General features: G+C 47.0%; 1 pseudogene; it reads left to right on the top strand.

Moving 5' to 3' along the window:
- Positions 1–994: 994 nt before the first annotated feature.
- LOC144602902 (uncharacterized) lies at positions 995–4,269 on the top strand (annotated as a pseudogene).
- The last annotated feature ends 7,977 nt before the right edge of the window (positions 4,270–12,246 follow it).

Raw genomic sequence — 12,246 nt, 5'->3', positions numbered from 1 at the left:
TATATATATATATGTGGAACCGATTCACCATTCAAAAATAATGCAATGTTCCTGTATCTTTCCCGAATTCTGATGACTTACGCAAAGCAGGCAACGAACCAATCATATGTTTTTTGTGCACAGCGCCCCCGAGAGGGAATACAGGTTTGACGAGATTACCTTTTTTAGGATATAATTAAGAATAAATCGATACCAACAATCCGATGGCTATTCTTCTATTGTCCAATTGCTAACTGTGTACCTTCATCAAAACGAACACATTATATTGACTTTCGGTCTCGTCCAAACATAAATGATATTTATCGCCAGTCTCGATCTTGCAGGTCTGAGCTGGCTTTTCCTTTACCTTCTCCATTTTTCGACGAAACATAAGCATGTAGGCGTGGAATGCTGATTAGACTATTAAGCACTATAACCTCCAACTAGCTCCGCACTATAAATACTTGGAGATATTATTCTTGTCTTTGCACTCTTATTTTTCGTTTGTATTTATATATGCACATTCCTTTTGTTGTGTGCATGGTGCTTACAGAATATCTGTTGGGCTACTGCAAGTAACAATTGCATCGTTACGTTTTAGGACATAATACTCTCTTGATTCTTGATTTCATTACTGGCTTTCGAACACATCAAAGGTATAAACTAAACCACAGGTTTGATTGAATTTTATCGCACCAGATAGAGAAAGGAGACGCCAACAGAAATATAAATGTACGCATATGTGCCATAATACAATTCTTACCAATGTCTTCGCGAATAGTTTGCAATGTCTGATGCTCTACGAAAAAAAATATACGTTGAATATTTACAAATACGAAGAGCTGGTCACAGACTGCCGTCAGCAGGGCTGGAAGGCAAGGTGTATGCCCATCGAGGTTGGCTACAGAGTTTTTGCAGGGCAATCGCTCTGCAAGGCTTTGAGTGCACCGGGCATCTCCGGAATGGAGAGAAGACCCATCAACAACAGCACGGAGACAGCGGAGAGAGACTAGAGATGGCTATGGATCAGGAGAGGAGGTCCATAGGGAGGAGTGCTTGCCACCTGAACACAAGTCATGATCTGATCAACCTCGGCTGGGTCGCCCGGGCGAGGGTGTCTGATATTGAAAGACCTGAAACAACCAATGACCCCAGGTTACATCACTGATGATGTGTTCAGGAGCATCAAGAGAAGTATTTTATCAATCAGTGTGGTGGCGAAAGCAGTGGCGACCAGGAATAGACAGTTTGGCAAGCAAGAACATGGTGGTGACAACTGGAGAGACAGTGGACAGCTCGGAAAGACGGCAAACGGGGCGGGGAGGGGCGGGTTGGCTGTCCATACCGCAACTAGGCTAGAGATCAACACATGGAAATTAAAAACCCAAGGGTGCCCGAGAGGGGTGGGGGTGAACACCTCCAATTTGAAGGACCAAAGGCTTACGAACAATGGCAATGGGCAACCGAGTATGAGTATGCAATGCAGATGTGGAAAGGTTTGCAAAAACAGCCGAGACCTGAAGATTCACCAGACCCCAATGAAGTGTTTGGAGGGAGAGGGAGAGTCAGAATGCACAGGTATCGTACCAGGTGAAATGCAGGTGTAGCCAACCCCGGAAGCACCGCATAGAGCCTGAAGCCTCAGTAGCGCAACTAGTCCCTCAGAACAGACCTCTGGAGAAGGTCCGAATCAAATGGCCACAGGCTTGCAAGAGGGCAGTCTGCCATCAGTTCGACGACGACGCCGTCAAGGTGCTAGAAGCAACAGCGAAGGGAGTCGTTGGTCGAAGGCTGCAGACGATGACAACAATCATCGTCAGCCTAGCTGTGGAAAGGTTTGCATCAGTGGAGAATAAGCCTGCCAGAACACCCATCACCATGAACCAAAGAGCAGCAAAGATCCACAAGATCCGGCAGGAGATGAAGTCCCTCAAGAAGCAGTACAAAGAGGCCAACGAGGAGCAACATCCCCTTTGGTTAATCTGCGAACCATCCCGAGGATGAAGCTGCTGACCCTCCGTAGTGCTGAATGGCACCGAAGACGCCGGAAGGAAAGAGACAGGATGCGAGCATTCTTCATAACAAACCCCTTCGGCTTCACCAAACAACTGCTGGGGCAGAAGAGCAGTGGGAGTTTGGCTTGCCCTAAGGAGGAGATCGGCCCATCCAGACAAACTACAACGACTCCGGCAGGCAGCAGGAGCTGGGGCAGTGCAACATCCTGATAAAACCACGTCCACCCATCAAGCAGTTTGACAGTCGAGAGACACTTTTGAAAGAGATCCAGGACGTTGTGAAGAGAGCAAGATCTGGCTCAGCCCTTGGCCCGAGCGAAGTCCCCGACAACGTCTACAAGAAATGCCCCTTGTTACTGAAACGGCTGTGGAACATCCTGAAAGTTATCTGGAGGAGCGTGAAGGTGGCGCAGCAGTGGCGATTTGCTGAAGCAGTCTGCATCCCAAAGGAAGAGGATTCCAATAGAATTGACCAGTTCAGAATCATCGCCTTGCTCATCGTTGAAGACAAGATTTTCTTCTGCAGAATAGCGAGGCGGCTGACCAACTTCCTCTCCGACAATGGCTACATCTACTCATCAGTACAAAAGGGAGGCGTATCTGGAGTGCCGGGGTGTCTAGTGCACAGCGGAGTGGTGACCCTGCTCACCTGAGAAGCAAAGGAGAATAAGGGAAACGTGAGTGCTCTGGCTTGACCTGGCCAACGCCTACGGCTCCATCACGCACATGCTGATCCAAACATTCTTGTGGCAGATCTCATCCTGGACTATGACAACCAGTTCAGAATAAGAGTGAGAGCTGGCCCAGTAACATCAGAGTGGCATAAACTGGAGGTTGGGATCATAACGTGCTGCACCATCTCTGTGATCCTTTTTGCCTTGGCGACGAACATGACAGCAACGTCTTGTGAAGCAGAGTGCCGGGGCCCTCGGACCAAGTCAGGAATATGACAACCACCAGTCAGGGCCTTCATGGCCGGCCTGACTGTCACCACTGAGTCAGTACCAGGAGGCTGGTTGGCACTGCAATGGTTGGGGAAACTGGTTGGATGGGCAAGGATAAGGTTTAAGCCAGGAAAGTCAAGGTCACTGGTGCCGAAGAAGGGCAAAGTCATGGACAAGTCCCGCTTCAGCAGCGAAGGGACACCAAACGGAACTGTCTCCGAAAGGCCAGTGAGGAGTCTTGACAATGTGTTTCGAAACAGCCTGAAGGATACAGCATCAGTCCAAGCAACCTGTCCGGAACGTGAGAGCTGTTTGAAAGCGCTGGTCCGGTCAGAGCTTCCCGGCAAGTTCAAGGAGTGAATATACCAGAATGGTGTCCTGCCAAGTATTTTCTGGCCACTGCTTGTCTACGAATTCGTCAATCTACATCGCAGAGAGCTTGGAGGGGAAAATCAGCAGCTTCCTCAGGAGGTGGGCAGTGGTGGAGGGGAAGAGGTCGAGCATAATGGTTGGGTTGAGGCAGCAGGAGGCCTGGACAACGTGGGAGCAGGCCATGGACCGAAAAGTCACATGGACTGAGCTCTGGCAGGCTGCACCACAGCGTGCCAATTTCCTAGGCTAGGCACTGTACGATGTCCTGCCCAGCCCACCGAAACTCTGGGGCAAAGCGGAATCTCCGGATTGTCCGCAATGCTCGGGCAAGATGACGTTGAAACATAACCCGAGCTGCTGTCCAAAGGCTCCTCGGCAGGGCTGGTACACCTGGCGTCACGAACAGTTTCTGAAACCCATTGCAGAAGCCATCAGCATCGACATCAGCAGCTACAGACGAGCAGGCCCCAACACCCAGATGATCACCTTGGTGAAGGCTGGAGTGAAGCTGCCAAGATCCATAGCAGCCCAGAATCCGTCGGCAATCTTAGCGACTGCACAGGACTGGCAGATTTCTGTAGAACTGGTCAAACAGCTGAAGATCCCACGGCATATCGCCACTACCATCCTGAGGCCGGACATCCTCCTGATCTCAGAGATGAGCAAAAACACCCGGCCAGTTGGAACTGACAGTGCCATGGGATGACTGTCTGGAGGAGGCCCGCGAGAAAAAAAAGACCAAATACGAAGACCTGGTAATAGATCGGCTCATGCAGGGCTGGAAGGCAAGGTGTATCCCCATCGAGGTTGGCTGTAGAGTTGTTGCAGCGCAATCGCTCTACAAGGCCTTGAGTGCACTGGGCATCACAGGAATGGAGAGGAGAAGAGCCATCAACAACACCACAGAGGCAGCGGAGAAATCCTCGACATGGCTTTGGATCAGGAGAGGAGGTCCATGAGGAGGAGCGAATGCCAACTGAACACAAGTCTTGGTCTGGTCAACCACGGCTGGGTCGCCCGTGCGAGGGTGTCTGATGTGGAAAGACCCGAAACACCCAATGACCCCAGGTGACATCACTGATGATGTGCTCAGGAGCATACAGAGATTTATTTTATCAAACAAAAATTATAGTTGATCAATTTTTATTTTTTGATTATGTGTCTACTATTTCAGCGGTTTCTACTGCATCTCGTCTTGTCAACCACAATATGGAATATCTTGAAATAAAGACAAATATTATGCAGATATCACCTTTTGACGTGTCTATATTGGAAAGCATAGAGGCGTTGACATTTGATATTACTGAATACACGTTACATAGAGATGATTAATTACTTTTACGTTTTTGAAGATGCAAGTAAATACATTTTCTATTCAGGGCGATATTAAAAGAAAATCGAAAATAACACTGGGTCTCAGATGAGAAAAATGCACGGCTGGCGGGGATGTAATATAAGAAAATAACTGCTGATGCTGCTACAAATCGAAGGTATTTATTCACAAAATGCTGGGGTAACTCAGCAGGTCAGGCAGCATCTCAGGAGAGAAGGAATGGGTGACGTTTCGGGTCGAGAACCTTCTTCAGATTGATCTCAGGGGCGGGACAAAGGAAGGATATAGGCGGAGACAGGAAGATAGAGGGAGAACTGGGAAGGAGGAGGGGAAGAGAGGGACAGAGGAACTATCTAAAGCTGGAGAAGTCGATGTTCATACCACTGGGCTGCAAGCTGCCCATGCGAAATATGAGGTGCTGTTCCTCCAATTTACGGTGGGCCTCACTATGGCACTGGAGGAGGCCCATGACAGAAAGGTCAGACTGGGAATGGGATGGGAGTTGAAGTGCTAGACCACCGGGAGATCAACCTGGCCAACGCGGACCGAGCGCAGGTGTTGAACGAAGCGATCGCCGAGACTGCGCTTGGTTTCGCCGATGTAAATAGGTTGACATCTAGAGCAGCGAATGCAATAGATGAGGTTGGAGGAGGTGCAGGTGAACCTTTGTCTCGCCTGGAAAGACTGTTTGGATCCTTGGATGGAGTTGAGGGGGGAGGTAAAGGGACAGGTGTTGCATCTCGTGCGGTTGCAGGGGAAGGTGCCCGGGGATAGGGTTAGTTTGGGTAGGAAGGGACGAGTGGACCAGGGTGTTACGGAGGGAACGTTCTCTGCGGAACGCAGAGAGAGAGGAGAGGATGGGAAGATATGGGCAGTGATGGGGTCCCGTTGTAGGTGACGGAAATGTTGGCGGAAGATTTGTTGGATCCGCTGGCTGGTGGGGTGGAAGGTGAGAACGAGGGGGATTCCGTCCTTGTTGCGAGTGGGGGGAGAGGGAGCAAGAGCGGAGCTGCGGGATGTAGAAGAGACCCTAGTGAGGGCCTCATCTATAATGGAAGAGGGGATGCCCCGTTTCCTGAAGAATGAGGACATCTCTGACGCCCTAGTGTGAAACACCTCATCCCGGGCGCAGATACGGCGTAGAAGGAGGAATTGGGAGTAGACTTTTTGCAGGGGACCGGGTGGGAAGAAGTGTAGTCCAGATAGCTGTGCGAGTCAGTGGGTTTATAGTAAAAAGGTTTATAGTGGGACCGGCAAGATGTCCTCATGCTGAGTTATTCCAGCATTTTGTGAATAAATACCTTCGGCTGGCGGGGATGCTCTGCTGCTGAACTTCATATTCCGTATGGTGTGAAGCAAAACCAAGTGATTACAGATTGAAATATATTAACTAAAGAGGACAGCTGACGTCTGTGAAAGATCAACTAACTAAGCGCGATCAATGACGACCCGGTAAAAATTCGTATATCAATGAAAACTAATCAGAACAATAAAATAACCAAAATGTGCGCCGAAGTATCATTTTTGAATGTATGAATTAGAATTAGGCTGGTCGTGTTGCAAAATCAGTAAACATATTTTCGTTCAATGGCATTAAAATGACTAGAATTATAAACCATGTTGGTACGCTTCCAGTAAATACACAACATTGCGGATATAGCGACCTTTATGACCAGACCCATAATTTCAACTTGAAAATTATATCGACAATATATTGCTATGCTTTGCTATGAGTGATGATCTAAATAATTTCGCCATCCGAATAAAATGGCAGGATAAACAGCAGCAAGAGCATAAAGTTTATGCTGAACAATGTAAGATATTGCGGTGCAATCGACACTGACTGCAACAGTAACGAGAACTGCAAGGAGATAGATCACGAAACACGTTATTCTGGAGTTTTTGCGTCGGCAACTAGAAACAAATCATAGAAACAATGCAAGTTCCGGAAAATATCTACCGACCGCGCTGGAACATATTAGTTCTTCATTTACATCGCAAATAATTAAAATAAACTGCCTTTACTCTTAACCCTGAAATTTATTTCCAACCGAACATTATCAAATAAATGGTGATTGATAGTTTTACCTGCTTTAAACTCACGTAACTTTTCTTCTATAAGGTCAAATATCGAAAGTAATTTGGGGGTTAATTGCATGAATGAAATGTCATTGTTTTAGCAGCATGTTCACTAATTAAATCATTATTCCGAAGCGGTTCACCAACACCTTCTACAAAACCTTCCCAACTTCCCTAATCATTGCCCTATCTGATTGTGGTTAGCATATCAAATGCATTCTTCACTACCCGTCTATACGTGACACCATGTCCAGCGATCTATGTATTTATCTACATTGGTCCCTCCGCTTTCCAACGCCTCCCAGGGCATTGCCGTTCACTGTGATATTCCTTCCGTGGTTGACTTGCCACAATACATCAACTCATCCTCGCACAGAACAAAAGGTACTAAAATAACTCATCGGGTCAGGCTGCATATCAGCTGCAAAACTATTATCTATGCCTTGTGAACAAATCTTCCTGATCAGTGTACGATGCGGCCATTGTCAAATAACTCACTGTTCATACAGATCTACTCCACAACTTCCAGGACAAATACACCCTCTCGTCCCATCCCCATCCTCTATTCGCCGCAACAACACCCCATCCTCTCTGCGCACTTTTGTTAAATACTCCATCATCACCAAGGTAACCCACTGCTCTATCGGCGTTACCGCTATCATGCTTACATCAACTCTATCATTGTTACGTCTGCAACTGTTCACACGTTCACACCTCAGTCAGGTTTCCGTTCCGAATATCACAGTACCAGGACGCAATTCACACCTCGAATTCGGCCACCTTACATTTTGCACTTGCACTGAAATAAATTAAGTTATAAACTCCCACGTCTTCCCTCAATCTTCGCCGTGCCTTTCGTTGTCCTGTGTACTGACCGTTCTCCCTTGACCACATTACTCCCCTTAACCTTATATCTGCCTCTTCCCAGCACTTTTAGACATCCGCGCTCATCTACTTTACACCCTCATGATTTTCATAAACAAATCTCCCCGTAGTGACATCGGTCTCCCTGCAATTCAATGTAAACAATCTCAATTGTAATAGGTCGTCCCGGCGTCCTAAAATAATTTCCAAAAAATGATTCCCGTTCGATGCACCAGTTCCTCAGCGAAGTTAAATATTCTGCTGTCTTGCCCTTCCATTGGTTCCCTCGCGAGTAATGCAGAGATTGCAACCAATGTGGTGTTGCTTATGCTCTCTTTTCAAAACTCTCTATTTTTACTCTATTGAACCCCGTTCTTCCTTTCTGTGTCAGAAAGAATTAAAAAATGCCATCGTTTTGTAAAGGTACCTATGGAACATTTCGTGACCCACCATCGAATTGCAAATGCTTCTTCAAATCTGTTAGGAAATATATTTCAGCACACCAATTACATATTGCAACGGAAATATGCAACAACATGACATCGTTTTAAAATGAAATCTAAAAAAAACTAAAACTCATCAACATTTTAGATAATAATAAATTGACTAAGTAAGTTACCTCTTTCTTTATGTTGCAGTTCCTCGTCTGTGAAATGAAAAGGTGGTCAGCAAAATGAAGGCTATTTGCACCAAATCGGCAAGTGGGTGATGAGCAAGGGTAAAGAGAAGCTGGGAAGAGGGTAAAAAGAAGGGGAAAGGACATCTCTACCTGAAAAATGGGCGAAAAATAGATCATTCCACGAGAACACAGGGCTCAGCAGTAGAGCGATTGGACTTCTGCCTTACAGCGCTTGCAGCTCCAGAGACTCTGATTTTATCGTGACTACGGGTGCTGTGTGCTTGCACGTTCCCCACGTGACCGCGTGGTTTTCTCCGATATCTTCGGGTTCTTCCCACACTCCAAAGACGTGCAGGCTTATAGGTTTGATTTAGACACAAAATGTTTGCGTAACTCAGCCAGCCAGGCAGCATCACTGGAGAGAAGGAACAGGTGACGTTTCGAGTCAAGACCTTTCTTCAGGTTTTAGGTTAATTGGCTTGGGCTTGTATACTTGGTAAAAGTGAAAAATTTCCCTAGTATTTGTAGGCTTGTGTTCATGTGCGGAGATCGCTGGTCGGTGTGAAGTCGTTTAGCCGAAGGGCCTGCTTCTGCGCTGTATCTCTAAACTACACCAACTAAACTAAATTAAAAGAAGCAGATATATTGTCAACGATCGTGGAATTAATGGCTCTGCAGAGTTGGCACGTAAGTAAGACGAGGTGTGGGAAAGTCCGCTGTGGTCAATGGAATGATAGGGATGGAGTGACACACTCTTGCTCCTATTTCGGGGAGGGGATAGAGAGAAAGGGAAAGCAAGGGCTACTTGAGATTAAAGAAATCTCTAACTTTAAGTGCCAACAAAATAGGAACTTTCCTCCATTTGCGCTCCCAAATTACCTAAAGTGTGACTGCTTATCTCAAAATGGTGGTGCAAGCTACTTTCTCAAATGAAGATCTCTACCGAACTAGACGTGTTAGAATCTTTGCTCTTCTGCACCAGTCACCTGTCACCAACTGTTCTGATTTTGGATGGCCTATTTTACTGAACTGTAGGAGAGCAAGCAGGAGCAGCATAGTTTTGATTCCACCAAAACATACGGGGATGCGAGAATGAAATTATAAACCCACAGGTACGCCGCTAAATACTGCTAAAAGATGGGAACATTTGTCCCAACCTATTTCTGGCTGCCGGTGTCGTGAGGATAATTTAGTAATTTCAACTGTCTATAATGCTCAATCTCTTTTGCAATATGATGAAGAAAAAGTACATACTTTCAAGGCGAGCAATTAGTTCAAACAAAATTACCACGTATATCATTGCAAAAATAAAGTGAAGGAAACAAAGCACAATATACTGTGATCAGTGGTTTAGTTATGACTGCACTTTCATGCTTATTACACAAGAAACCGAAAGTGAAGGAATATTTTCCTATTTTCTTGTTGCCACCGAATTCCAAACGGTTATTTTATTCCCCCAACGGCAAGCGCGAATTAGTCAAAACATGAGTTGATTGCTGTAAACTCGAGGTCCTCAGATATAACACATCTCGATAGTGATCTCCTGTGCAACCTCTTACGTATAGATTTATGTTCTCAACAATCTAAATCATAAACGCAAAACGTCATAATTTTTAGGGATGCTCAGCTTTCTCCCTTACCTTTCAACTTGAAATTTTGTTTCAAATCATTTAGTTCTGAAAATAAATGAAATTAATTTATCTTTTTTCCCCCCGACCCAAGGCATGCTTATTCGCATTGCTATTAACTGAAATAATTTCAAAGGAATTGATAGACTTCGTTCAACATTCGTAAGGGAAATCTGCGATTGGAAAAAATGGGTGCGGAAGCAACAGCACATAATATAAATGTTGCATTATATATTTGACATTTAATCTGATTATGTTTTAATGCTTATTGTGTCAAAGCGTGCTTCCCAGCCGATTAGAACATTTTCGAATGTTGTGCACGTGTGTCTTAACACAAGTGATCTATGACCATGACCAAGTTTGTGTTTCAGGCTGCCCTGTTCATGAGTTTGTCAATGAAGTTGACTTGTTGAACTTCATTGAGTAATTTGAAATTAATTATTCTGCATGAATTAGTAAAAAAAATCAAAAATTCGTATAAATCATATGTAAAACCAAAAGCAAATTTCGTTTAAAACTAGACCAAGTGGACCCGTGGGGCCCATTCCACGTAGAGAAGGGGACAGGGAAGGGGAGAGGGTATGATTGAGTGAGGCCTGGACCCAAAGCCTCTCCTGTATTGTAGCACCATGAACCCTCCACTCAATCCCCCTTATCCACCCTCCTACCCCCACTGACCCATTCCATTCCCCCTAGCCACCCCCACTTGCCCCTCCACAGCCCCCACCCGGGACGCGGGGGGGTGGAGTGGATGAATGTTAGACCAATGCAGTAGAGGTTCGGGGGAGTTTCAAAGGGGATTCAAGGGGAATGAAATGGGTGAATGGAGGGTGGAAGTGAGGGGGGGATACGGGGGCTGATGGGGATAGAGTGGGTGAGAAGAGGATAAGGGGGATGAGGTGGGTTGTGGGGGGTGTGTTAAGTGGAGTTGAGGGGGTGTGGATGGAATGGGTGAGTGGGGCTCTTAAAAACAACTAAAACCAATTTAAGTTAATGCAGCACAGGTTTGGGAGAGTTTTAAGGGGGATTAAGGGGGGGGGATGGAGTGCGTGGGTGTGGCTCTGAAGAAAAATCCTAAACACAATTTCAGTTAATGCGGGAAAGGTTTGGGGGAGTTTTAAGGGGGGGGTTGAGGTGGGAATAGTGTGCGTGAGTGGGGGAATGGGGTGGCTGAGTAAGGGGAGGGTGTTAGACCAATGCAGTCGAGGTTTGGGGGAGTATTAAAGGCGGTTCAGGGGGATGAATTGTGCGAATGCGGGATGGAGGAGAGGGGATAAGGGGGCTGAGCGGAGAATAAGGAGGTTGATGTGGGTTGTGTGTGGGATGATAAGTGGGGTTGACGGAGTGTGGATGGAGTGGGTGAGTGCGGCTCTTAAAAAAGAATGAAGCCAATTTAAATGAATGCAGCACAGGTTTGGGGGGGTTAATGGGGATTGAGGGGGGAATGGAGTGCCTGAGTATGAAACAAATTTCTAAACACGATTTCAGTTAATGCAGGAGAGGTTTGGGGAGTTTTAAGGGAGGGTTGGAGGTGGGAATGGAGTGCCTGAGTGAGGGGGGTTGAGGTGGGAATGGAGTGCGTGAGTGAGGGGGGGTTGAGGTGGGAATAGAGTGGCTGAGTAAGTGGAGGGTGTTAGACCAATGCAGTGGAGGTTTGGGGAGTTTTAAAGGGGGCACAGGGGGGATAAACTGGGTGAGTGGTTGGTGGAGGAGGCGAGGATTAGGGAGCTGAGGGGATGGAGTGGGTGAGGGGAGGAAAAGGAGGGTTGCGATTGGTTGTGGGGGGGATGATAAGTGGGTTTGAGGTGGCGTGGATGGAATGGGCCTCTTACAAAAACGTGAAACCAAGGTAGGTTAATACAGCATAGGTTTGGGGGAGTTTTAAGGGGGATTGAGGGGAGAATAGAGTGCGTGAGTGGGTCTCTGAAAAACATCCTAAACACAATTTCAGTTAATGCAGGAGAAGTTTGGGGGAGTTTTAACGGGGGGTTGAGGTGGGAATGGAGTGCGTGAGTTGGGGGGGGGGTGTAGTGGCTGAGTGACGGGAGGATGTTAGACCAATGCAGTAGAGGTTTCGAGGAGTTTTAAAGGGGGTTCGGGGGGATGAATTGGGTGAATGGGGGGGTGTTGGAGGGGAGATTAGGGGAATTGAGGGAGTGAGTGGAGATCTCAATGGGGAGAGGAGGGGGAGGGGAGGGGCGGGTGAGGAGGGGGAATGGGGTGGGGGAGGGGAAAGTGGAAAGGGAGCCACTGACACCGTCCTGCCAGCGACCATCTTCTTTCTCCTTCACTGTGATGCCGTGCTCCTCCGGGGAGGGGGAGCGCAATTACAGGCGTGCGGGTTGCATTGTGACGTCAATGAGGGGTGACAGGGAAGGGGAGAGGATGTGACTGAGGAGCTCTGGACCCAAAT

Source organism: Rhinoraja longicauda, chromosome 19, assembly GCF_053455715.1.
Source record: "Rhinoraja longicauda isolate Sanriku21f chromosome 19, sRhiLon1.1, whole genome shotgun sequence".
In the NCBI taxonomy this organism is placed as follows: Eukaryota; Metazoa; Chordata; class Chondrichthyes; order Rajiformes; family Arhynchobatidae; genus Rhinoraja; species Rhinoraja longicauda.
The sequence above is the reverse complement of the archived record's forward strand: the minus strand, read 5'-3'. Positions and strand labels throughout refer to the sequence as shown.